Here is a 26,872-nt window from a genome sequence, read left to right on the forward strand (position 1 = left end):
CCATCCTACAATACAGTTCCAGTGGCTTCACAACCTTCTTGACATTTGTTACTGGCAACAAATGTGTTAGTTTTCTATTGCTGTGTAATAAATTACTGCAAACACGGCATCTTAGAGCAGCACAAATATATTAGCTCATAGTTCTACAGGTCAGGAGTCCTGTATGACTCAGTTGAGTTCTATGCTTATGGTCTTAAGGTTGAAATGAAATATCACCTGGGCTGGGTTCTTATCTGGAGGCTCTTGGAAAAATCCACTTTTGAACTCATTCAGATTGTTGGTTCAGTTCAGTTCCTGTGGTTTCCACACTGGCTATCATTTACAGCAGTTCTTTGCTCCTAGTGTGTGTGTGCTCAGTTTCTCAGTTGTGTCTGACTCTTTACAACCCCATGGACTATAGCCTTCCAGTCTCCTCTGTCCAAGGAATTTTCCAGGCAAGAATACTGGAGTAGGTTGCCATTTCCTACTCTAGGAGATCTTCCTGACCCAGGGATCCAACCCATATCTCCTTCATCTCCTACATTGGCAGACAGATTCTTCACCACTGAGCCAGCTGGGTAGCCCATCTGCACTAGGGGCAGCCTGTATCTTTTTCTCACATGGCCCCTTCTATCTTCAAGTTTGCAAAATACATTGATTTCTCACCCACTTCCCTAGACTTCCATGCCCCTTGGTTTAAATCTCTCTGTCTTCCTTACTGCTTTTAAAAAGACTCATCTGATGGGGTCAGACTCACCTGAATAATCTCTGTATCTTAAGGTCATTCAACTTAGAAACATAACTGCGTCTGCACACTCTCTTCCCAGTAGTATCTAAATTAATGCTTGATCGAGTAACCAGGGAGCAGAAGTCTTGGGACCATCTTTAGAGTTCTGCCTATCACAGCAGTCCATGATGAAATTTTAAAACCAGCATCACTTTTAATTATCCAGTTCCTTAAAAAAAAACAAAACAGAGCATTTATTGCCCGACTAATCGTGGAAATCCTTAAGATGAACTGAAACCCAACAGCCACTCGCTTGGATTTAGGTGTTGTTCCTTCACGGAATCCGTGCCTGAATCTGCGGTATACAATTTTTAGGTGCTTCATTCAACCAGTCTCTGTGGTATTTCATCCTTTAGCTTTAGCTTTAGCACTCCACTTATACTTTCTCTTTTGCTTGGTAGGGTAGCCACACTTGCCACAGGTCAACTTCAGAAGGTGGTAGGCTTTAGAGCCACAGCGGCGGCACAGCGTGTGCATCTTATTCTGACTCTTTCCAAGCAATGACGTTCGTTTGTCATCTTGCTTCTGCCGCTGAGACCAAAGAGCTATCCGGTTGCTTTTAAAGCCAGAGATTTCAAAAATATTTTCCCGCTAAAGAATTGTATTTACTGTGGCTTCAAGAATTATCCCTTGCCACTTGTGTTCTATGCATTTATAAAACTCCCTGCATTTGAAAACATCTAAGTGCTTCTACACTGAGTTTTGACACCCATCCAACATGATCAAGTTCTCTAGCTGGCAATGATAAGACTGGAATACTTAGACACAGGTTAAAGTGATTTAACCAAGTTGATTTTTGTCGTTTCCTAGGGCCTCATACGGAGAAGGCAAAGGCAACCCACTCCAGTACCCTTGCCTGGAGAATCCCATGGTCGGAGGAGCCTGGTAGGCTGCAGTCCATGGGGTTGCTAAGAGTCGGACACGACTGAGTGACTTCCCTTTCACTTTTCACTTTCCTGCATTGGACAAAGAAATGGCAACCCACCCCAGTGTTTTTGCCTGGAGAATCCCAGGGATGGAGGAGCCTGGTGGGCTGCTGTCTATGGGGTCGCAGAGAGTCGGACACGACTGAAGTGACTTAGCAGCAGGGCCTCATAGCTGGTTGCAGAACTGAGAATTAATAGTTTAATTTTGGTAACTAGAATAATGGATCTTAGGGATTAAAAGTCCCAAGAACTTTATAGTCAAACCAAAGATCAGAGAAATTAATTCAGAGAGTTGGTTTTTCAGAGATGAGCCCAGAGCTATGTCCCTAGGTTCCTGGGTAGAGCTCTGTTAACTAGCCCGCAGTGGATAGTTAGCCCTTGCTTCTCGAGGGGTATCTTCTCCTGAAAGGGGATTTTGAGGTTTGTTGATTTAAGTCACTGTATAAATCTCTGACGGGCTTCCCAGGTGGCGCTAGTGGTAAAGAACCCGCCTGCGAATGCAGGAGACATAAAAGATTCAGGTTTGATCCCTGGGTGGGGAAGATCCCTGGAGGAGGGCATGGCAACTTACTTCAGTATTCTCCAGTATAGGGTTGCAGGGTTCAGACATGACTGAAGCAACTTAACACGCATCAATCTCTGGAACTCTAGAAAGTATTTATTGAAATAATGCATTATTTCAATAAATTTGCATTGCATGCATGTGTGCTCAGTTGTGTCTGACTCTTTGCAACTTCATGGACTGTGGCCCTCCAGGCTTCTCTGTCCATGGGATTCTCCAGGCAAGAATACTGGACTGGGTTGCTATTCCCTTCTCCAGGGGATCTTCCTGACCCAGGGATTGAACCCAGGTCTCCTTCATTGCAGGCAGATTCTTTATTGTCTGACCCACTGGGGAAGCCCTAAATTTGCATTAGTATATTAGTATATAGTATTAGTTCCAAATCAAAACTTTTCAACTAACTAAATCCATTCCAAGAAAGGTTATCTTCAATCGGCTTGAAACTAATTGAAGGAGGGAAGGAGCCAGTGAAATTGGCCTGCTTCTATTCAGATGCTAGGGTCTTAGGAGTTCTTGAGTCCATGCTTGAAATCTTTTTGGACTTGGGGACTCTGCATTTCTTCCAACAGAGAATGAAAGAATTGTGTACCTGACTTTCATGCAACTCTCATAAGGCATCTCATATTTTTCAAGATGAATTGCAGATGAACTGATAGCAGAGTCACACAGCTTCCAAGTCAAGACTAGAACCTGGTCACGCTATGGCTTTACACCAAAAGCAAAGCAGCCCAGACTCTCCTGAAGCTATGTTTTATTTGGCCCACAGAATGGTGGTGCTTTTTTTACTTGAATTCATTTTCAACATTGAAAACTGGAAATTTTCATGTGAAAATTCCAGATGGCCTTTTTTTTTTTTTTTTTTAGAAGTTGGAGCTCAAGGAACAGTGAGCCCACTTTCTGCAAGGCCCAGGCACTTACTCCAATCCCCCAGGTTCAGCTTAGTCCATTTGCCTTCTCGGTTCTATAGGAACCAGAGTCATGACACCTGTTTCACCCAAGCTGCCATTTTGAGACACCTTGTCAGACTGTTCAAACAATTTCTTATCTGGGTTACACATACCGAATATGTCTGGCACTTGTTTCCTAGCAGTTGAAAATAATGAGCCAGATTTTCAAATAGGTGAGCTACTTCCTGGCATTAATTCTGGCCATTTAAAAGAGTGTTCTCTCTGTAAGCCCTTAGTTACCATGTGGGATGCTCAGCATACACATAATTTCAAAAATTACTCTTTTCTTAATGGGTTTGCTTAGTCATCAGGAAATTTTGACTTCTTAAGTAAATGAAACATTTGGTATTTGTGAAGTCAAAGAATTTATTTAGGATAGCCACCTTGTCATCTGAAGAACTTATATTATGGACTGCATTGTGGCTCCACCCCCCTACCCCCAAAATTCATATATTGAAGTCCTAACCCTCAATATCTCAGAATGTGACTATATTTGGCAATAGGGCCTTTAAATATATACTTAAGTTAAAATGAGACCGTTAAAGTGAGCCCCAATCCAACCTGACTCCTGTCCTTATAAGAAGAATTTGGACATGCAAAGAAGCACTAAGGGATAACACAGAGGAAAGACCACACGAGGACACAATGGAAAGGTGGCCACCTGCAAGCTAAGGAGAGAGGCCTCAGGACAAAACAAATGTGTTGACATCTTATTCTTGAACCTCTAGCACCCAGAACTGAGAATATTCATTTCTGTTGCTTAAGACAAGTATTTCGTTACAGCAACCCTAGCTAACTAATAGAGCTTCCTAAGTCATATTTCTTGAGAGGAACCTCTGTTTCACCTTATGAAATGTATGCAATACATTGTTGATTGATAATTCCTCTTGAGTTTATGCAACTAGAAGCCCAAGTTGACTGATGGCTGTGATTCCTTAGCTGCACATAAGAATCATCTGTGGATCCTTTATAACTAACTACAGGATCATCGCCCCAAATTCTGACTTGTTGGTTTGGGGTTGGTCCTGGCCCTCTGGTTTTATAAGCCTCCCAAGTGGTTTGCAGGTACAGACTAAAGTGAGAATTAACTGATTTAGAGGGAATGATCCCCCCTCCTAAAGAAGGGCCTGGGTTTCTGCAGTTCTCCCCTGGGAGTCCACAGCTGACCATGCCATCCAAAGGTAGGCAGGATAGATTTACTGCCTGTATAACAAGACCTCTGAGGGCTTTGAGTAAAAATGAGCCTCTGCCCACGGGCCTTATATTAGTGTTGTTGTTGTTCAGTCGCTCAGTCGTGTCCGACTCTTTGAGACCCCATCGACTGCAGCACGCCATGCTGCTCTGACCATCATCTCCTGGAACTTGCTTAAACTCATGTCCATTGAGTTGGTGATGCCATCCATCCATCTCATCCTCTGCTTCCCCCTTTTGCTTTCAGTCTTTTCCATGATCAGGGTCTTTTTCAGTGAGCTGGCTTTTCACATCAGAACCCCCAAATCTGCAAGTGGCCACAGCTCTGCCTATGAGGCACTTAATTCATGTGTGTGGCCTGGCTAGGGTACAGGTTTTGGTGGTGGTGTTTTTTTAAATCTCTTATCTCCCTGCCACTGATACCCTGTGTTTAATTTCTTGTCCCACCTTCCATTCCAGTGGAGGGTGGGGCATTCTGGAAGGTATTCCAGGAAGTTGTGGCTTTCCCTCTGCGCCCTGGGCATAGAGCTTGGAATCGAACAGAAGGAACAGCCATTGCAGGAAGCATGTTCCCAAGGCCCAGGCCCATGTGGTTTTCCCTCCAGCAATGTTGAGATTGACTCCTTTCCTGGCATGCTGGACTGTTCTGTGGATTTCACTGCTTTTTGCCACATCTCTTACCATTAGAATGCTGTTGTCTGACCTTCGTGGCTATCTAAGCTTGCTGATTTTATTAACTTACTTCCTAGCAATTCTCAGCAGTCTCTCACGAGCTAGGTAGAGTGAAAACATTGCCCTGTACTGTTATTTTCCAAGAGCTGCATGCTCTGTATGCGGAGAACAGTGGTGTTTTTGAGAGTAAAATACAAGTTAGTGCAACTAGGACTGTGTTTGCGCCTTCCTTCAAAACCTCTCCTGCAGTTTGCCGGTGTGTGTCTAATCTCTCTCTCTGCCATCAGGTGTGACATCCTGACCCCATGTCATAACTTCATTCCCTGATAAGTGCTGTCTCGGTAAATTCAACTGTCTCATTGCAGACCGGTCTGACCTGATGAACCACAGAAAACTTTAAGCACATTATGAAGTGCCAGTGAACACTTTTATCACAAAAGCAGAGAACTGGGTCACTTTCAGGACCCCACGTTTCCCAAGTGACTCAGTGGTAAAGAATCCACCTGCCAATGCAGGAGACGCAGGAGGACATGGGTTCCATCCCTGGGTTGGGAGGATCCCCTGGAGAAGGAAATAGCAACCTGCTCCAGTATTCTTGCCTGAGAAATCCCATGGACAGAGGAGCCTTGGTGGGCTACAGTCCATGGGATCTCTAAGAGTTGGACACAACTGGGTGACTGAACACACACACACACACACATATACACGGAATGTGGTTTTAGAGCTGTAAACTCACTGAATCCTTACCTCACAAAGTAGGGACTGTCATGAAGAGTCGGACACAACTGAGCACAGGACCCCACAGATTATTGGAAAAATTTTATAAGGAACTTGAGCCTCAAGTTTTGATTAATTCAAGGTGGTATCATCAAAATCCCCAAAAAGGAAAAAAGAACAGTTTGCTGAATTATAGGTCTAGAGTTTAAGAAAAGTCCAGTGAAACTCAGTATCTCTTAAAGCTGGAGAAAGTTTTGGCCTCATTCAGTGCAGGTAATATTTGTAATTACAATCTTAACCTGATCACCTTAACCTGATTCAAATGATGATACATTATTACAGCTTTCCTGAGTTAAAGTATTGAAAAGGTATAACCCAGAAAGGGACTTGAACCCACTGTCTTTTAACTGAGATCACAGACGGTCTCAGGGCTTAATAAAGCTCAGGTTCTTGATGTCTCATGGAAGAAAGAATTCAGTGAGAGACAAAGAGATCAATAAAAAGTGGATTAATTTAGAAACACTCCAAAGTGTGGGTCATCTTAGAAGGTAAGAGTGGCACCAGGGTATGGGGTTATCAGTTTTTATAGGAGTGGGTAATTTCACAGGCTAATGAGTGGGAGGAGTATTCCAGCTCTTTGGGAGAAGGGATGGAGATTTCCAGGAATTGGGCCACTTCTCACTTTTTCACCTTTACTGTTGGCCTCGGAACTGTCATGGAGTCTGGGGTGTGTCATTTAGCTTTGCTGATGTGTTGCAATGAGCTCGTACTGAGGCTCAAGGTCTAGAGGAAGTCAACTCGTCTGCCATCTTGGCCCTAGCTGATTCTAGCTAGTTGATGTTGTTTTTCCTCAGGCTATGTCATTCTTTTTTGTTTGTTCGGCTGTGATGAGCCTTCAGTGATGCACACAGGCTTTCTCTGGTTGTGGTGAGCAGGGTCTACTCTCTCGTTGCGGGGTGCAGGCTGCAGGCTTCTCATTGCAGTGACTTCTCTCATGTCAGAGCGTGGGCTGTAGAGCACTCGGGCTTCAGTAGTTGCAGGTCTTGGGCCCTAGAGCACAGACTCAGTAATTGTGGGCTTAATTGCTCCTCGGCCTGTGGGATCTTTCCAGAGCGGGGATTGAACCCATGTCTCCTGAAATGGCAGACAGATTCCTTACCACTAAGCCACCATGGAAGCCAGGGCTATGTTATTCTTTTGAAGTCTGTGCCCTGCCCGCTTCCCACCTGATTCAGTATGGCAAAGATCTTCCAACTCTTATATCTTGAAATTTTTTGAAAGTAAATGGCAAACAAGCAGGGATTGGAAGAGATATGTGTACACCCACATTCGTAGGGGTATTATTTACAGTAGCCAAAGGTAGAAGCCACTCAAGCAAGTGTCTATCAACAGATGAATGGATAAGTAAAACGTAGTATGTACGCATAACTTAACATTATGCTCGGTGAAGTAAGCCAGGCACAAATAGAGCAAATACTGTATGATTCCACTTCCATGGGATTACAAAGAGCTGGACACAGCTGAACGACTAACACTTTCACTTTTCACTTTCCACTTACATGAGGTACCGAGGCACCTTCCCCATTTCAGTGAATTATGTCATCATCCAACCAGTTGCTTAAGCTTGAAATCTGGGCATCTTCCTTGAGCTCTTGATTTTTCTTACCACCTCCTACATTTAATCCAAAGTAACAGAGCCTCTGTCTGTCCACTCAAAGACTTGTATACAGATGATTGTAGCAGAACTTCAGACACATTATGATAAGAGAAAGAAACCAGGCATAAAAAATTACATACTGTATGATTCCATTTATTTGAAATATTTAGAAAAGGCAGATCTGTAGAGACAAACAACAGATCAGGAGTTGCCTGACGTTGGGGGTGAGAGCAGGGATTAGGCATAAGGGAACTTTCTGAGGTGATGAAGATATCCTAAAGCTGGATTATGGCAATGGTTGCAAGAATCTATGGAGTCTCTAAAAATCCCTGACTTATACACTTTCAAAAAGTTAGCCAGGAAAGCCTGGCTGGCTATAGTCCATGGGATCACAAAGAGCTGGACACTTCTTAGCGACTGAACAACAACAACAACAAAGTTAGCATCTTATTTGGAAAGTAACTTAGATATTTTGTAATGAGTCAAATAGATTTTTTATGGGCAGGATGCAAAGAAACATGGCTGCTTGTATCAGGAAAGAGATTTGAAAGAAGGGTCCACACAAAATTAACAAGGCCCATCCACTCCACTTCCTAACTGTTCTCCCCACTGGCCCTTCTCTTTAATTCTCTCTGGCATTACAATTTAAATGTTTTGATCAGACTCTTCTTACTGTAAATCATTCTGTTACTTCAAGTTAGGAACAAAAAAAGGAAAAGAAAATGTCTTGTTTATCCCCTTCCCCAGCCTGTATTGATAGGAACAGCAAGCTCAAACTGTGTGGGAAATTTCCTGCCTTAAGATTTATTTACTCTCTAAAGAAAAGCTACTTTTATTTCATTATTTTTTTAAGCATACATGGGTTTTAATTTGGTGAGAAAATATCCTTGCCATTAAGAAGATTCTGCCTCATTACCTCTTATAAAAAAGCCCTCCTCCCCAAATTTGCAGAACTAAAGGAAGCATAAATTAAAACAACATTGTTGTTTGTCGCTTTGATCAACAAACACCCATCTCCAAAAGAAAAAAAAAAAAAAACTGCAAACCAAGCCAGATTCAAAAACAGTCCATTCCCAAAGTCAAAGCAGTCAATATAAACAGCTTAGTCTCCCAACTGGATAAGAAAGAGGAAAAAAAATGGGGGAGGGGGGATGGAGTTGGGGGGTAGGGATAAGAATCAAGAAGGGAAGAAATTTCGACTCCTTACTTTTCCTGTTGGCCTCTCTGTCCTTAATCGTTAGCTCTATGAGTTTCCATCAGACTTTTGTCTGGGAATTGAGTAGGAAGGACTTGATTCTAAAACAAAGTCTGATGGAGACTGGGCTTCCCCGGTGGTGCTAGTGATAAAGAACCCCCCTGCCAGTGCAGGAGACATAAGAGATGTAGGTTCGATTCCTGGGTCAGGAAGATCCCCTGGAGTGGGAACTGGCAACCAACTCCAGTATTCTTGCCTGGAAAACCCCATGGACAGAGGAGCCTGGTGGGCTACAGTCCATGGAGTAGCAAAGAGACACGACAGAAGCAACTTAGCATGTTGAGTAAAGACTTAATGTCATCTGTTCTTTGAACCTCAAAAGCTTCTTTGCCATCCCCTATCACACATAATGTAATTTTTAAACTATCCTATTGGCCAGTGGTTCAAAAAGAGATATTCTCCAAAGACAGAGGAAGATCTCTGTTTCTGCAAATGCCTATGTATTTCTCTTCTGCTTCCTGCTTTTGTCCACATAAAGAGAAAAAATATATGTGTATAACTAAGAGGCTTCCCTGATAGCTCAGTTGGTAAAGAATCCACCTGCAATGTGAGAGACTTGGGTTCGATCCCTGGGCTGGGAAGATCCCCTGGAGAAGGGAAAGACTACCCACTCCAGTATTCTGGCCTGGAGAATTCCATGGGGTCCATGGGGTCACAAAGAGTCAGACATGACTGAGCAACTTTCACTCACCAGGCAACTTGATAAGAGAAGAAAAGGGGGATAAGACAGCCAAATGAGCTGTAATTTATTTTCTTCTTTGCAATATATTTGGTTGTGTTATTTTTCCTTTTTTTTTTTTTTTTAAGTTTTCAAAGATTTTTAATTGTGGTTAAAAAAAACATGACATCAAATTTACCATCTTGGGACTTCCCTGGTGGTCCAGTGGCTGACTCTTCGCTCCTAGTGCAGGGGGCCTGGGTTCAATCCCTGGTTGGGGAGCTAGATCCTACATGCCACAACTAAGAGTTTGCATGCTGCAGCTAAGACCTGGTAGAGCCAAATAAGTGAATAAATAAAAATAAATATTTTTTTTAAAAATGTACCACCTCAGCCATTATGTACAGTCCAGTAGTTAAGTATATTCATATTATTGTGCAGCAGTTCTCCAGAATGTCATCTTGCAAAACTGGAACTCTGTACCCATGAAGGGACGACTCCCATCTCTCCCTTTTACTATTGTTTTTCCGGCTTCCCTGGTTCCTCAGTGGTAAAGAATCCGCCTGTAATGCAGGAGATGTGAGTTTGATCCTCGGGTCAGGAAGATCCCCTAGAGAAGGAAATGGTGAAGCACTGAGTAGTCTTGCCTGGAGAATTCCATGGACAGAGGAGCCTGGCAGGACAGTACATGTGGTCGCAAGAGTCGGACACAACTTAGCTACTAAACCAACACCACCACCACTGTTATTTTTAAACTGGAATTGAAAAGATGGAGTCTTCTGGTTCTGTACAATGTCTGCATTACCTGGTATGTCAGGAAGTCAAAATTTTCAAGTGTTTCTTAGGTAATGTGAAAGATAGCTGTTTTCCATGAACAGTCATCCCTTGTTTACATTTCTCTAGGTCGTTCATCTTTTCTTCTCTCCTACACATCCTAAGATAGGTGATTGATTGTTAGTCTCTCAGTCGGGTTGCCATTTCCTTTTTCAGGAGATCTTCCTGACCCAAGGATCGAACCTATGTCTCTTGCATCTCTTGCCCTGGCAGCAGATTCTTTATCAACCGGGCCACCAGGGAAGCCCTGGTGAGGAAGAAAGCAAATCCGGTTCTTAAACCCTTAGCAGGCTGGCCTTTCTGACTCTCCCCCTAACATGGGGATCAAAGACGTGAGTTGTCCTCTAATCATGGAGAAACTTCCTCCTTACCAGGAGCACCAGTAAATTTCCAGAAGCCACGTCCTCCTGCCCTTCCTATCCTCCCCTTTCCCTCCACTCTCTAGCAACTGTGACTCGCTGGTTTCTGGTCTCACGGTTCATGCCAGCTGCCAGGGTCCCCATTTGGGTTGGCTCCAGTTTTCTGAAGCCTGGCAGTTAGTTAATAAGAAAACCAGGATGTAAATCACGGCTCGGACAGTTTCCTGTGGGGGAGCTTTTAAGTTCCCATCAGATCTTTTCATTCATTCCAGCTCATGAAGAGGAGACCGATGCTCTCTTCAGACACAAATGTGAATATAGACCAGAGATAAACAAGGCGGGGTGCCAGCAGGAAGCTGGAGGGAAGCTTAAAGACAAGATGCTTAGCATTGGCTTTCATTCTTTTGCCTAAAACTCATCCATTTAATGAACTGATAGAGGAAGTGTTCTCACTTGACAATTAGTAATGTGAAATTTCCACTGGTATTTTTTAAAAAACAAGTTTTAAAGCACTGTTTGTTTTGCTAACTCACTATAGTTCCAAAACTCTGATGGAACATTTATTGAGGATTTATTCTGTACCATGAGACTTCCCTGGTTGCTCAGTGTAAAGAATCTATCTGTAATGCAGGAAATATAAGAAACTCCAGTTTGAGCCCTGGGTTGGGAAGATCCCTGGAGGGGAACAATGGCAACCCACTCCAGTATTCTTGCCTGAAGAATCCCATGGACAGAGGAGCCTGGCAGGCTACAGTCATAGAGTTGCAAAGAGTCACACAAGACTGGACTGAAGCGATTGAGCATACACACATGCATCCTCTACCATGCCCTGCAACAGACATGGATAAGAAGGATGTGGTCCCTGCCTTTTAGAATCTAACCGTCCATCTAGTTGTCAGAACCCTGGAGTATATTACACTAGAGAAGGCTGTTACAGGCTAAGAAACAGAGTCAGGCAACCCTTGAGTTCTGTAGAGGATGAGATAAGGTAAGTGAAGCACTCAGTGGAGAGACATAGTGTTTGTTAAGTGACAAAGTTTATTAATATCAATAATAGCATCATCCAGATAGATATTAGCTCCCAGGAGTAGACGTAATACAGAGCGTACACTCTGTATTAAAACAAATAATGCTTCCAAGCTGTGTATAAGTACCAAAACTTTAGTCTATAAATTCCAAGAGTTGGGGGGAAGGCTAGAAAGGTTGGGGAAACGTTTTAAGAGACTAGGACTTAACATAAACAAAGAGAACAAAAACAACATGGACTCATAAAAACAAGGTGATGGGCATGGGTGTAATGACCTGGAAGCATTAATTCACCCAGTACCAGCATGTGCCATGCACCTTGGGCATCGAGATGAAGGAGTTGTAATCCCTTTCCTAACACACCTAATCTGGGAGGGGAGATTTTTATTTAATGACACCAGTGGCTCTGTTCAAGGTAAAATGTGATAAGAGCTATAGAAGATGATTCAATGCTGTATTTTTTAACATTCAGAGGTAGGAGAAATTACTTTTGGTTAAGAATAACAGATCAAATTGCCAACATCCACTGGATCATGGAAAAAGGAAGAGAGTTCCAGAAAAACATCTATTTCTGCTTTCTTGACTATGCCAAAGCCTTTGACTGTGTGGATCACAATAAACTGTGGAAAATTCTGAAAGAGATGGGAATACCAGACACCTGACCTGCCTCTTGAGAAACCTACATGCAGGTCAGGAAGCAACAGTTAGAACTGGACATGGAACAACAGACTGGTTCCAAATAAGAAAGGGAGAACATCAAGGCTGTATATTGTCACCCTGCTTATTTAACTTGTATGCAGAGAACATCATGAGAAATGCTGGGCTGGAAGAAGCACAATCTGGAATCAAGATTGCCAGGAGAAATATCAATAACCTCAGATATGCAGATGATACCACCCTTATGGCAGAAAGTAAAGAGGAACTAAAAAGCCTCTTGATGAAAGTGAAAGAGGAGAGTGAAAAAGTTAGCTTAAAGCTGAACATTCAGAAAACGAAGATCATGGCATCTGGTCCCATCACTTCATGGGAAATAGATGGGGAAACAGTGGAAACAGTGTCGAACTGTATTTTTGGGGCTCCAAAATCACTGCAGATGGTGATTGCAGCCATGAAATTAAAAGACGCTTACTCCTTGGAAGGAAAGTTATGACCAACTTGGATAGCATATTGAAAAGCAGAGATATTACTTTGCCAACAAAGGTCCATCTAGTCAAAGCTATGGTTTTTCCTGTGGTCATGTATGGATGTGAGAATTGGACTGTGAAGAAAGCTGAGTGCCAAAGAATTGATGCTTTTGAACTGTGGTGTTGGAGAAGACTCCTGAGAGTCCCTTGGACTGCAAGGAGATCCAACCAGTCCATTCTGCAGGAGATCAGCCCTGGGATTTCTTTGGAAGGAATGATGCTAAAGCTGAAACTCCAGTACTTTGGCCACCTCATGCAAAGAGTTGACTCATTGGAAAAGACCCTGATGCTGGGAGGGATTGGGGGCAGGAGGAGAAGGGGACGACAGAGGATGAGATGGCTGGATGGCATCACCGACTCGATGGACATGAGTTTGAGTGAACTCCAGGAGTTGGTGATGGACAGGGAGGCCTGGCGTGCTGCGATTCATGGAGTCACAAAGAGTCGGACACGACTGAGCGACTGAAGTGAACTGAACTGAAGAATAAGAGAAGTTTCATTGAGTAAAGACTATATTTTGCAGGTCCTGAGAGGTTGGCAAGAATTTCCTTAGTAGAAATTGGAGTTGAAGAAGGAACCTCCATCCAGACAATGGAAAATGTGAGTCAAGTGCTAAGGAGGGAAACCAAGGCATGCTTGCAAAATGGTAATTACTGGACTCATTGACAAAAAAGTCAGTGAGTCAGTATGGATGGAATCAAGCAAAGTGAAATGTCCTTCATTTGGGAAAAAGCACAATTTTTAAGGGGAAAATATAGTAACTTTCCATTTACTCAAGGGAAAGAAGAATATTTTGGAGTGATCTGAGGCTTTCCTCATATTCCACTAGACATATAGGCAAAAAGTATTTTTAAGTAGCTTTCTTTATCTTGGTGCTCTGAATGGCACTAAAGTCTCTACCTACACAGGATAAATGTGCCCATTTTCCTTCATCCTCTACAATAGTAGTCCCCAGTGTTTTTGGTGCCAGGGACTGGTTTTGTAGAAGACAGTTTTTCCATAGATGGGATGGGAGTGGAGGGAATGTTTTTGGGATGATTCAAGTGCATTACATTTATTATGTACTTTATTTCGATCATTATGACATCAGCTCCACCTCAGATCATCCGGCATTAGATCCCAGAGGTTGGTGACCCTTGCTCTAGGAAACAGCAAGACCTCGTCCTCTGGTGAAAGTGGCTTGGCCTGCATTCTCTTGGTCATGCAGGATGGTGTGAGCACAAGGCCTAGGCTTCAGAGTCAGGCAACTGTTTAACTCTTCATTTCTGCCCCTTCTACACTTTGACCTTAGCAAGTTACATAAAATCTGAGCTTCCGTTTCTCTTCTGTAAAACAGGACTAGAAATGGCTACCCTGAGGTATTGTTGTAAAAATTAGAAATAAGGTATATAAATCCCGAGGCAGGAGTAAAACTAATACTGGGCACAAAATGGATGGTGACTGGTACTATTACTCATAGGCTACGCTCAGCTGTTTCTGGTCTACCAGTGAGAAACGGCAGCCAGCAGCCTGCAAGGACCTGCCCAGGACTCTGCTATCGTATTGCCTTTGGTCAATCAACCACCCTCTGGACACCTCCCACAGGTGCTGATTATAAGAACTTTAAAAATAAATTTTCTCCCCCATCTTATCTTCTGGTTCCTAGGCAGGAGCAACTAAAGTATGCTGAATAATGCTGACATCCGGCTTGGAGTAGAACAGTTTCCTGAACACCTGCTGGGAGAAAGTTGTACTTAAAAGCAAACAAGCTGGAAAGCAGAGAACGTTTTTCCTCTTAGTGGAATCTACATGTGAAAGTATAAAATAAAACTGTGTGACTTGAGGCAAATGAAAAAGAGCCTAGTAAATGAACTATTAATCATAGTGCTTGGTGACTAGACTCTTTTTTTTAAAGCACATTGTTTGTAGCTTTTTTAAAAAATAAGGGGAGACAAATTGGCTTAAGTCAGTAGTTAAAATGAGACTGCCAAAAAAGTAAACAGAAGCTGCATTTCTTTGTTTTTATTTGGAGAGCTAGAGACCCCAATACTTCAAAAACAATGAAGCTGCCCACTAGCTAGTGGAAAACTTTTATTTTCAAAAATAAGTTTACAAATGAAGATAAGGTAATTAAAAAAAAAAACAAACCTAAGAGATTTAACTCCCTTTAAAAAAATATGTAGACATTAAATACCATGCTGCTTAAATTTCATTAACAGTAAATTATCAAAGCAAGTCATTTACATTTTAAAAATTCCGGTTGGTTTTACCCTAACAGCCTTTCTTGTTTTTATCTCTTGAAGTTATACTTTTGTAGCACCGTGGGTTGTTCTTAAAGCAGCGTTTAGCAATGTTGATGTCATTTAAATATTTAAAATACTTATGTATATTTAGGGTTTCCCTTGTGGCTCAGCGGGTAAAGAATCTACATGCAATGCAGGAGACCTGGATTCGACCCCTGGGCAGGAAGATCCCCTGCAGAAGGGAAAGGCTACCCACTCCAGTATTCTGGCCTGGAGAATTCCATGGACTGTGTAGAGTTGGACACAACTGAGCGACCTCCACTTTCACTTTTCACTTTCAAGACTTCCTATAATACAAACTTAGGAAGAAAACCTAGTCAGTAGAATAGATGTCTTGATGCTATTAATAAGATGTCCTTTTTGAAAGGCCTAAAATTCTGGATATGATAGAAAGACCAAATCAATTAAAAGAATAATAATTTGGTTTTGTTGATGTTTTGTATCATTATGAAGAAATAATTGTTGGTGTTTTTGATGAATTCTCTTTGTCAGGGGAGGAGCTCTTTACAATAAAAAAGAGTTTGTAAGTAGTGAAATATCATGGTGCCTTTAGACATTAAGACACATTTCTTTTTTGGAAAAAAGATTTATTTGTTTATTTTCTTTGATGGGGGGAGGCTGTGCTGGGTCTTCATTGCTGCAAGCAGGCTTTCTCTAGCTGTGGTGAGCATGCTTGGTGCATGCTCCGGCTTCTTATTGCAGTGAATTCTCTTGTTGCGGAGCACAGGCTCTAGGTGCACAGGCTTCAGCAACTACAGTGCGTGGGCTCAGTAGCTGTGACTTGAGGTCTCTAGAGCACTGGCCCAGAAGTTGTGGCTCACGGGCTTAGTTGCTCTGAGGCATGTGGGATCTTCCTGGGCTAGGGATTGAACCAGCTGGCCTTTGCCATTGCAAGGAGGATTCTTGACCACTGGACCCCCAGGGAAGCGCCAAGTTACATTTCTAGAAACCATTTGTTCAATATGTATGCAGTTTATCACAGTATCACCTGTCTTTGTTTCCAGTTGTGCTTTGTATTTATATATTACATATGATTAGATTCAGATACTCAACTAGACCATAAAACGCCCCTCCTATGGCCCCGTAGGCATGCAGCTGTTTTCTTCTCAAGTCTACGCTGCCCAGTCTTTCTTCCTTTTCTTCTCTTATCTCCTGCATTGTCTCAGTGGCAATTTCTCCCCACCCGGCCACCACGCAGGCACTCAGACAAGGAAGCAGTCCTTGTTAAAATACAAGCCGCAAACCAATGGCAGAAATTGCACTGCATTGCATCCCTAAATTGATTATGCCTCCCTTTCCTCACACCTTTCCCCAGTCCTTATTTATCTTCATCTATATCTTCATTAACTTATTAATATTTTTCTAGAAAGAAAAAAAAATAAGGTTTACACCTTTCATCAAAACATTTTGGGTTATGTCCCAGAAAAGATTTCAATCCTCAGTTCTTAGGCTTCCTAGGCACCATCAATGCAGACACTCAGCTCCCTTGATAGAAAACAATGTTCACGCTTGTGTGCAGGCCCAGGTTAGGCTGAGAATGCTGGCTGGCTTAGCCCTGATTGCCCTTGGCCACTCCACCTCCCCAGTCTCCTGGTGACAAGGACGGACTGGTATTTGAAAGCACTCCAGCTGAACCCATGCTCTTAAGGACCCGTCACTTCCGGAGTTTTAACTTTCAGGGTTCTGGGCTGACAGTTCTCATTGTCACCTAGATCACATGTCTTTTTTTTTTTTCCCCTTCACATACCAAGCACACTTCACCTTCTTCCGGAAGGTTGCTGCCGCTGATGGGAGGTGGCAGCTGTTCACAGTTCACGTCAATCCTGTTTGGAGCTTTAGGACTTAAAAGGGAAAACCCTTTTGCCAGCACGACTATAGTCACTTTTAAGCTAGTGAGATTTCATTGTTTGAATTGTGCTTGACCTGAGCACTTTTTACAAGTGAATTTACAAAGTGGCTTTTCTCCCATGAAATTTGGACCAAAATTGAAATGAATATCCAGAACTGAAGATTTTACCATCATTCTCTGGCATGGTCATCATTCTCCTCTATGCAAAGTTAACTGTGATTATAAGTACAGCCTAACATTGAATATTCATTGGAAAGGCTGATGCTGAAGCTGAAGCTTTAACACTTTGGCCACCTGATGTGAAGAGCCAACTCAGTGGAAAAGACCCTGGTACTGGGAAAGATTGAAGGCAGGAGGAGAAGGGGACGACAGAAGATAAGATGGTTGGATAGCATCACCCACTCAATGGACCTGAGTTTGAGCAAATTCCAAGAGATGGTGAAGCCAAATTCCAGGCAAGCGTGGTGTGCTGTATAGTCCATGTGGTCACAAAGAGTTGGACATGACTTAGCGACTGAACTGAACTGACTGAACATTGAATAGGCAGGCATTATGCCAGGCATTCTTCTAAGTGTATCATATAAAGTTTTACATCTAAAAGTCCAGCAAGTGTATGACTCAGGTTCAATTTTAGCTCTCATTTTATAGAAGAGAACATTGCTTCAGGGAGCTGGTAATGACCACCTGAGGTCACATAGTAGGTGCTATGGCCAGGATTCAAATCTGAATATTCTCCTCCCAGAGACTGCAGTATTAACCACGATGCAACACTGAACCCACAGGAATGGGAACCCACCCTAGTGGTAAAAATCAACGAGCCCATCACCTCCCATTCAGTTCATCCTTCACAAGCCACCAGCATGACTTCTTGAAGGTACAGATCCAATCATGACACTAGCGGAAAGTGTTTCTCACTGCCTACAAAGGAAAGTCTAAATCCTGAAAGTGATCTAAAAGCCTCCTCTGCTACCATCTGCCTCTGTAGCTATGCTGTTCGCCACCTGCCCATTCCTGCCATGTTTCTTCCGGTTCCCCAATCGGTCTGTGCTATTTGATACTTCAGGACCTTTAAACGTGTTCCATCCTGACCTTTTCCTCCTCTCTTCCTACCCAAGTGAGCTCGTGTACATCCTACAGAACCTGTCTCAAACAGCTTCTCTACATCCTTCTCGGACATAAATCTCCTCTCCTCTATTTGCTACCAGCACATACATCTATTTAGTGAGATAAAAAGAGATACTATGTTTGAGCTCTTGTGTGCTAGGCACGGGGATAAGGCTGAGCATTTTGCATGGTTACCCCACTCCAGTACTCTTGCCTGGAAAATCCCATGGATGGAGGAGCCAGGTGGGCTGCAGTCCGGGGTCGCTAAGAGTTGGACACAACTGAGTGACTTCACTTTCACTTCTCACTTTCATGCATTGGAGAAGGAAATGGCAACCCACTCCAGTGTTCTTGCCTGGAGAATCCCAGGGATGGAGGAGCCTGGTGGGCTGCCGTCTATGGGGTCGCACAGACTCAGACACGACTGAAGTGATTTAGCAGCAGCAGTAGCAGCAGCAGCAGTGGTTACAAATCTTGAGCCAAAAACACAATTATGGGAGAAATGTATCTGTTTCCTTAAAAAAAAAATAGACTATAATTTCTGTTTTGAGACCTCATTCAGCAAGGAGACACAAGCAGTGTCAGCCAACCCATCTCTTCCAGCTCCTAAGGTTGCAGCTGAGTTGTGAGGTGCTTAGACAAAGTCCAGGTGTGTATGTGTGTGTGTGTGTGTGTATGTTGTAGGGAAGTTGGATAAAGTTGTCCCTTTGGTCTCCATGTCACCATCTCCCCATGCTGGTGTCTGACATGTCTGATCACATCCAAGTTGGGGTAGTGGTGTCTGCAGCCTCCTCAGATCCATCAGGCACCTGTGCCCTCCTTGGGTTTACCAGACACCTTCTGCTTCTCCTGGACCACTCTGGGTTAGGAGGATTGGTGAAAGCCTGAGCCTCTCTCCTGCCCAGCTGTACTGCATAGACATTTCTTTGATTCCTCCTCTGTGCTGAGTTCCCAGCAGCTCTTGGATTGAGCCAATTCTCCAGGCTTTTGCTTGGGATCGGAACCCCCGTAGTTTCTGCTCTCAAATCATTTCACCTACCTGGAGCTTCCATCTTGCATTGGGTAGCATTTAGAGGGGCTCCAGCTTCTAGCTCCCCTTCACTTCCCTTCTGACTCTCCTTGCCCTTCTTTATTCATTCTAGAAAGCTGTAATGTCTTTTGGAGAAAAACTGGCTCTAACTGAGTATTCTTTCAGATCTTAAGTCTGGATTCTTTTATGATATAAAAATTCTGCTGAGTCATCCCTTCCTTGGTCAGTCAGTGACACTAACTGGGAGGAAAGACAGGACTATGAGGAAATCCATTGGCGGGAATAAGAACCATTAATATCTCACAGTTACTCCTGCCTCCCAGAGACACACACTGAATGATTGGTTCATATAATCTTTGCAAAAACCAATGGGAGGTGTAATTATTCTTATTTTATAGAGGAAAAACTAAGGCTTAGTGAGATCAATTAACCTCGCATACTGCTAGCAAGCTCTTGAATCCAATTCATGCTCTTGACCATAAGACCTAACTATCCTTATCACCTTCTACTGAAATAATTTCTTTAGATATCTGAGTTTCCCAGTAAATTGAGCTCCTTGAAGTCAAGACTACAACCTCATCCATCCTGTATGCTTCATACCTTGCAGTTAGCAGGTGCACTTAGTAAGTGGTATTTGAACTGAAATGGATGAAGGAGAGAGAAGGAAAAGGCAGAGGTGGAGAGGAAAAGGTAAATGGGAAAATTCTCTTATCTAAGCTCTTCTGTGAGCTTAGAAAGTTCTGAGAATCCTACACAACTTTTAAAGGAAATAAAATGAAACTGTATTTTCTGACATGGAGTTGTTGTTGTTCAGTTGCTCAGTCATGTCCAACCCATGGACTGCAGCACACCAGTCCTCCCTGTCCTTCACCATCTCCCAGAGTTTCCTCAAACTCATGTCCATTGAGTCGGTGATGCCATCCAACCATCTCATCCTCTGTCATCCCTTTCTCCTCCTGCCCTCAGTCTTTCCCAGCATCAGGGTCTTTTGTAACAAGTCAGCTCTTTGCATCAGGTGGCCAAAGTATTGGAGTTTCAGCTTCAGCATCAGTCCTTCCAGTGAATAGTCAGGGTTGATTTCCTTTAGGATTGACTGGTTTGATCTCCTTGCAGTCCAAGGGGCTCTCAAGAGTCTTCTCCAATACCACAGTTCAAAAGCATCCATTCTTCAGTGCTCAGCTTTCTTTATAGTCCAATTCTCACATCCATACATGACCACTGGAAAAACCATGGCTTTGACTAGATGGACCTTTGTTGGCAAAGTAATGTCTCTGCTTTTTAATATGCTGTCTAGGTTGGTCATAGCTTTTCTTCCAAGGAGTAAGCATCTTTTAATTTCATGGCTGCAGTCACCATCTGCAGTGATTTTGGAGCCCAAGAAAATAAAACCTGTCACTATTTCCATTGTTTCCCCATCTATTTACCATGAAGTGATGGGACTGGATGCCATGATCTTAGTTTTTTGAATGTTGAGTTTTAAGTCAACTTTTTCACTCTCCTCTTTCATCTTCATCATGAGAGGTGTCTGAAATTATTAAATGAAAATGCATGTTAGAAAACAGTGTGATCATCTATTGGAAAAAATATGTTAATATTAACATACAAAATGATAACATGTCAGCATCCATAAAAGAGAAGAGCTGGAGGAATTTCCACCCAACAATGGATAATGATTTGGGGAGCAATTTAGGATTACATGGGACGTTCATTCTATATCTGTTATTTCTGTAATACTTGAATGTTTATAAAGAATATTATCCATTTTTAAATTAGGAATATCAATGTTTAAAAAGAAAAGCATGTTATCCTATTACAGATTTTACACTGTACTGTATACTGATCACCTTACATTGGAGCAGGTAATTATAATGACATAAACAAGTACAGGAAATGCTTCTCTATTCTTTCAAAATGACAATATACATCTTGCATCATACCATGAATCCCCCCATGAGCCTGTTAAGTAGGTATTTGTGGTTAACACTTTGAGCTGTGCTCTCTTCCATCCTGGTGTGAGTCCTGGCTCTCTGTCTTAGTACCCATATGACCCCGGGCAAGTTCCTTAATCACTGTGTCTTTTCTGTGTCACTACGTATAGGTCTGCCTCTTGCCTTTTAAATGCTGCACGATATGCTTCACAATGAATTTAACCATTTTCTATATGTACATTTAGGTTGTTTCCAGTCTCCAGGACGTGTTTCTAGTCTTTCAAACTAGAAAGAATATTGTCAATCCTTGTCTCCAGTATCACTTGAAGCTGCTGACCTGTTGCTTAATCAGTGAACCACCCTTCCCTGCTAACATTGAAAATGGCCTTTATCTCTTATATTTCCATTTTGCTGTCTTCCTTCACCGACAAAAACTGTCCTTCTGCTAGTTCTGTTCTTCATTTCGCTTCTGTTTAGACCTATACAGATTGGAAGGAGAAGGCAATGGCACCCCACTCCAGTACTCTTGCCTGGAAAATCCCATGGGCAGAGGAGCCTGGTAGGCTGCAGTCCATGGGGTCGCTAAGAGTCGGACATGGCAGAGAGACTTCACTTTCACTTTTCACTTTCATGCATTGGAGAAGGAAATGGCAACCCACTCCAGTGTTCTTGCCTGGAGAATCCCAGGGACAGGGGAGCCTGGTGGGCTGCCGTCTACGGGGTCCCACAGAGTCGGACACGACTGAAGTGACTTAGCAGCATACAGATTTGATACTGGATCCTACAGCTGACCCACAAAACCATGCTTGCTGCTGTTGAGTGCTGTGTGTGTGCTTAGTTGCTCAGTCAAGTCCAACTCTTTGCAACCCCATGGACTGCAGCCTGCTGGGCTCCTCTGTCCATGGGATTTCCCAAGCAAGAGTACTGGAGTGGGTTGCCATTTCCTTCTCCAGGGCATCTTCCCAACCCAGAGACTGAACCTACGTCTCCTGCATTGCAGGTGGATTCTCTACCATCTGAGCCACCAGGGATGCTGTATGGACATGCATTTGTAGTGTCGCAGATAGTAACTGAACTTTGGCCTACCTAGTCCTTCCCTATTTTCCTTGGGTTCTGACCTTTGCAAGATTCTAAATAGCTTTCTTGGTAATAACTAGGTTGCATAAAGGTCTTTACTTGGGGCCCTGGTCCTGAGGCTACAAAGAACAGCAGGAAACACAGAGGTGCTCTTGTCAGTATGAATCAGCTGCTAGCAGCAGAAGATGCCTTCAACAAAGAGAGAGAGTGAGGAAAGTGTCAGCTCCGAGGACTTGCAGGCTTACTGGGCTATTTATGAGAAAGGTCTCTGTGAGAGAGGGTAACTAACTCTGAGAAGCTGAAAGTATATAGGGTTTCCCCCTTTCCTGTTACAATCATCACTTCATGAAATAAAGTCTTTCCCAGGTTTAAAGCAGTCTTAAATGTATTTCCTTACTTTCAATATCCATTTTAACATTTTATTCAGTTAGGATGGTTGTTCACTTGTTTTTCACATTTTTCTGTGAGTGGTTCAAAAAAATAAAAATATTTGCCAAAGTGAATGTAACATTCGAAGTTATGAAAAGTTCACATTAAACCCAAATAAATAGCCATTTGAGAAGGGAGGACCCCATATGTTCTTCCTAATATTTTCTCTCTGAATCAATCAAGAGTATTATTTCTGATTTTCAATATTCAACAGATTTTGACACTGTTTTTCTAAGGTGTCAACATCCAAAAGAAGAGCACCGATGAAACGGAATTTATTGTATAGCTATGGCAAGAGCTTATAGTTGCTGTTACTGTTACTATTTAGCAAAGAGTCATGTTTCAAATACTTACATTCTTCATATGAAAACTTTATTTACTTGGAATAATAGAAAAAGGCCAAACTGAATTGGTAAGAAGTAATGGTTGACTGGATTTTCCTGGTGGCTCAGGTGGTAAAGAATCTGCCGACATTGTGAGCCACCTGGATTTGATTCCTGGATTGGGAAAATCCCCTAAAGAAGGAAATGGCAACCCATTCCAGTATCTTTGCCTGGGAAATCCCATGGATAGAGGAGCCTAGCGGGCTATAGTCCATGGGATCACATAGAGTTGGACATGACTGAGTGACTAACCCCACCTCCACCTGAATAACTGACTATTCCTAAGTGACATTTAAGAAAGTACAATATATATTAAAAACTTATTACCATAATATAGAAAAGAAGCTAAATTTGTGAAATAAATTCAAATCCAAATCACATATATGATTTCTATATGTAGTTTCTTTAAAGATATAACTAAATGTATTAGACTAATTAAAATTTAAAAATTCAAAGAATAACTGCTGAGATTGGAATTTAGAGACATATGGCAGTAATCCTAAATGTCTTAAGCTTTTTGTTTGAAAAAGACACTCATTCTCACAGGTTTCTCCTTAGTAATAAGACCTGATAATCGTAGTGGAAAGACAAACTTTTAAATGTGTATACAGAATGAATCAGACCATTCGAATTGTGTCAGGTCCTTAATCAGTATAGATTAATATAATGTGATTTTAAATATTTTTAGGTTATCATATTTAACTCAAATTGAAATTTGGGTTTGCAGGTTAAACTAATTAAGAAAAGTGGGAAGGGACTTCCCTGGTGATCCACTGGTTAAGATTTCACTTTCTAATGCAGGAGGTGAGGGTTCAATCCCTGGTTGGGGAGCTAAGATCCCACATACTTCTGGCCAAAAAACCAAAACATAAAACAGAAGAAATATTGGAACAAATTCAATAACTACTTTAAAAATGGTCCACAACAAATATATATATATATATATATATATATATATATTTTTTTTTTTTTTTTTTAAGAGAGAGAGGTGGGAAGAAAAGGAATTGGCGAAAGTTGGGGAGGAAAGGGCAAAAATGTGCCTCTGACCAAGTGTAAACCATATGGTACGTAAATTATGTCATAATGCATGTGTGTTTAGTTGCTCAGTCGTGTCCGACTCTTTGCAGCCCCATGGACTGTAGCCTGCCAGGCTCCTCTGCCCATGGAATTTTCCAGGCAAGAATACTAGAGTCGAATTTCCTACTCCAGAGGATCTTCCTGACCCAGGGATTGAACCTTCATCCCTTGCGTCTGGTCTCCTGCATTGGCAGGCAGATTCTTTACCACTAGCACCACCCTGGGAAGCCTTATATCATAATAAAGATGTTTAAAAGAATCATAACTTTAAACAAAAGAAAAAATATGCAAACAGCAGGTTGCGGATTGGCCAAGCAAACCCTTTCTCTAAGATTAGGTTGTGTATTTTTCATATTTGTTACCCCCTCGTAAAATATTGTAGCATGTTTAAAGCTTTATTTCTTGATCAGTATATCTGTTTTCACTAGAAAAAATAAAACGCTCTGGATTCTAGTGTAATGCACTATTTCTGGGAGTGATCTTGATGTCGGAACTAAAAGGCAGCATGACTTGACAGAAACCGTCTTGGCATTTATCCATATATACACCTGATACGTGTAACTGGTTTACAGTCATTTATCATTTATGCTTTGGGAGGAAGGGATGGGCCATTTTGAAGGGGAACTGAAGGACCCGGTGAGGGAACTTACTCCTAGCTCAAACAGAGCGCAGTTTGCCGAATTTTCTATTGCTGTGTAGATTTTTTCATTTCCAATCTCACCTTTGATCCCAGGAGATAATTTGTTTTCCTTTTATCTACAAGTATCTGGCAATACATCTAAATTATAGGTAGAAGTAAAAAGTGTTTTTCCAGAACCTGTGGTACAGCGGAAGCCCAGGAATTCCTGTCATAGTGATGGATTTAACCGGTGTCATGAAGTCTATGTGGGAGGTAAAAATTGGATCTAAAGTGTTTCTAAAACTTTTTTTTTTAATTGCAGTATAGTTGATTTACAATGTTATGTTAGTTTCCAGTGTGCAACAAAGTGGTTTAAATATATATATATATATTCTTTTCCATTATAGGTTATCACAAGATATTGAATATAGTTCCCTATGCTTTTCAGCAGGACCTTGTTTATTTTATATATAGTAGTTTGTATCTGCTAATCCCGAACTCCTAATATATCCCTTCCCCCCTTTCCCCTTTGGTAACCATGCATTTATTTTCAGTGGCCACAGTGTGTTTTGAATCGCCAATTTAAAGTGATGTTTTGCACAAGAGTAGAGGAATCTGGTCCAGCCTTACAAGGTTTCACCTGACCCTGGGCACTCAGGAAACAAGGTAGCAGGGCAGCAGGGGAGGAGGTCTTATCTCCTCTGCCTACAGAGCTCCTGGCTGCGTCCTCAGTTAATACGCCTTACTTCCTTGACATGGCGGCAGCTGCAATGTGCTTTCTAAGCAGCAAGGACTGACCACCTTGTTTAAAGCTTAAGTTCTGAGCATCATCTGCTTCCACCTAAAACTAGATCCCCACAGGACATTAGGACACAGAACAGGCAACATTAGCCTCCCTGCTTCTAACACCTAGCAACAATGTGGGTGGGTACTCCTCTGGCTGTGTGGCAGGTGTATATATATTTGTACATGCCTGTGATACCATGACAGAGAAGGACATGGCACCCCACTCCAGTGTTCTTCCCTGGAGAATCCCAGGGACGGCGGAGCCTGGTGGGCTGCCGTCTATGGGATGGCATAGAGTCGGACGAGACTGAAGCGACTTAGCAGCAGCAGTGATACCATGATGCAAAGAAAATACAACTTCAAGGGGAGGGGGGTAATACCTTGGGGGAGGGGGAATCCTGTTCTTGAAAATATCTATAAAGAGGTTTATTTAGTAGTTTTTGTAGCCCCCAATTCTTCTGCATTGTGCCAGGATATTATAAAAAGCACAGCCAAGTAAAGGCAAATAATATTAACTCTATGGGAACCGAGGTTTCTAGTTCCTACCTAATTAGACATTCTCTTTTCTGGGTCTATATGTGTGTTTATCACCCTAAATATAGAACCTGATATATATAAAATAATATATTAAAAACTACTATATATAAAATAAAATTTTAACAGGCATTCTGCTTGAGGGAGAAGAAATAAAGCCAATTTCAAACCTTACTGTTGATCCCTGGAGATGCATGTGAAAGTCATTAAGAAACGCACTTTTTACAGAAAAAAAAAATTTTTTTCCCACCTCTGTTAGAGGCTGGAAGAGCCTTTAAAGAAAGATGAAACTGAAAATAGCACCATACCCTCCTTAAGAATATTAAAGGAGTACCTCTATGTCAGTGCAAAATAAATTCAGGTGTGTATACTGCCTAAGACCCCAAAGTTTGCAAAGCTGAATCCAGAATTTCCTGTAAGATTACAGTCATAACCTGTTAATAATCACCTGTTCCTCATCTAGAGATGATGCTCAGGAAACAAAAGAACTGGGAAGGGAGGTTTCAACAGCATTAGCTATCAGAAACAACCTGAAGCTCTCCAGTTGATTTATACTGGAAAAAGAACACACGGAGAAAAAGGATGGCTATTTTCCATGTAATGCGAGCTTTGTTTTTTGTTTTTTTTTAAAGATGTGAACTTTTTACCTTGTTCATTCATGCTTCATTTGATCAATTACTAACTATATAGCCCCTGAAAAGCGAGCGCGGGCTTTTTGAAGTGGGTATTTTGTTCTGGGATCCCCCCCTTCACTTCAAAATGGGCGGGGAGGTGGAGTTAAGACACCTTTCTGACTGTGAACCGATCAAGCAGCGCCCGAGTGTGTGAGTCGGCCCCCTGAATACCACGAGGACCCGAGGACGTGGACGGCGGAGCGGCGGCGAGCGGAGCCCGGCTCCTGTAGCCGGGAATCCTTTTTCAAACCTTAGGGAGCTAGCGCTGCCATTGAAATGCAAATCCCGTCCTGAGCGGCCGGGCCAATCGGCGAGGCTTCCTGTGCGATTACCTGGTGGCGAGCGC

At 42.3% G+C, this 26,872-nt stretch overlaps 1 protein-coding gene across 3 annotated transcripts in view; it reads left to right on the top strand.

Moving 5' to 3' along the window:
• SHROOM3 (shroom family member 3) overlaps nucleotides 1–26,872 on the top strand; it is a 329,202-nt gene that overhangs the window by 224,932 nt on the left and 77,398 nt on the right. The gene's annotated exons all lie outside the window — the stretch shown is intronic.

The sequence above is a fragment of the Bos javanicus genome, chromosome 6, assembly GCF_032452875.1.
Source record: "Bos javanicus breed banteng chromosome 6, ARS-OSU_banteng_1.0, whole genome shotgun sequence".
NCBI classification, from domain to species: Eukaryota; Metazoa; Chordata; class Mammalia; order Artiodactyla; family Bovidae; genus Bos; species Bos javanicus.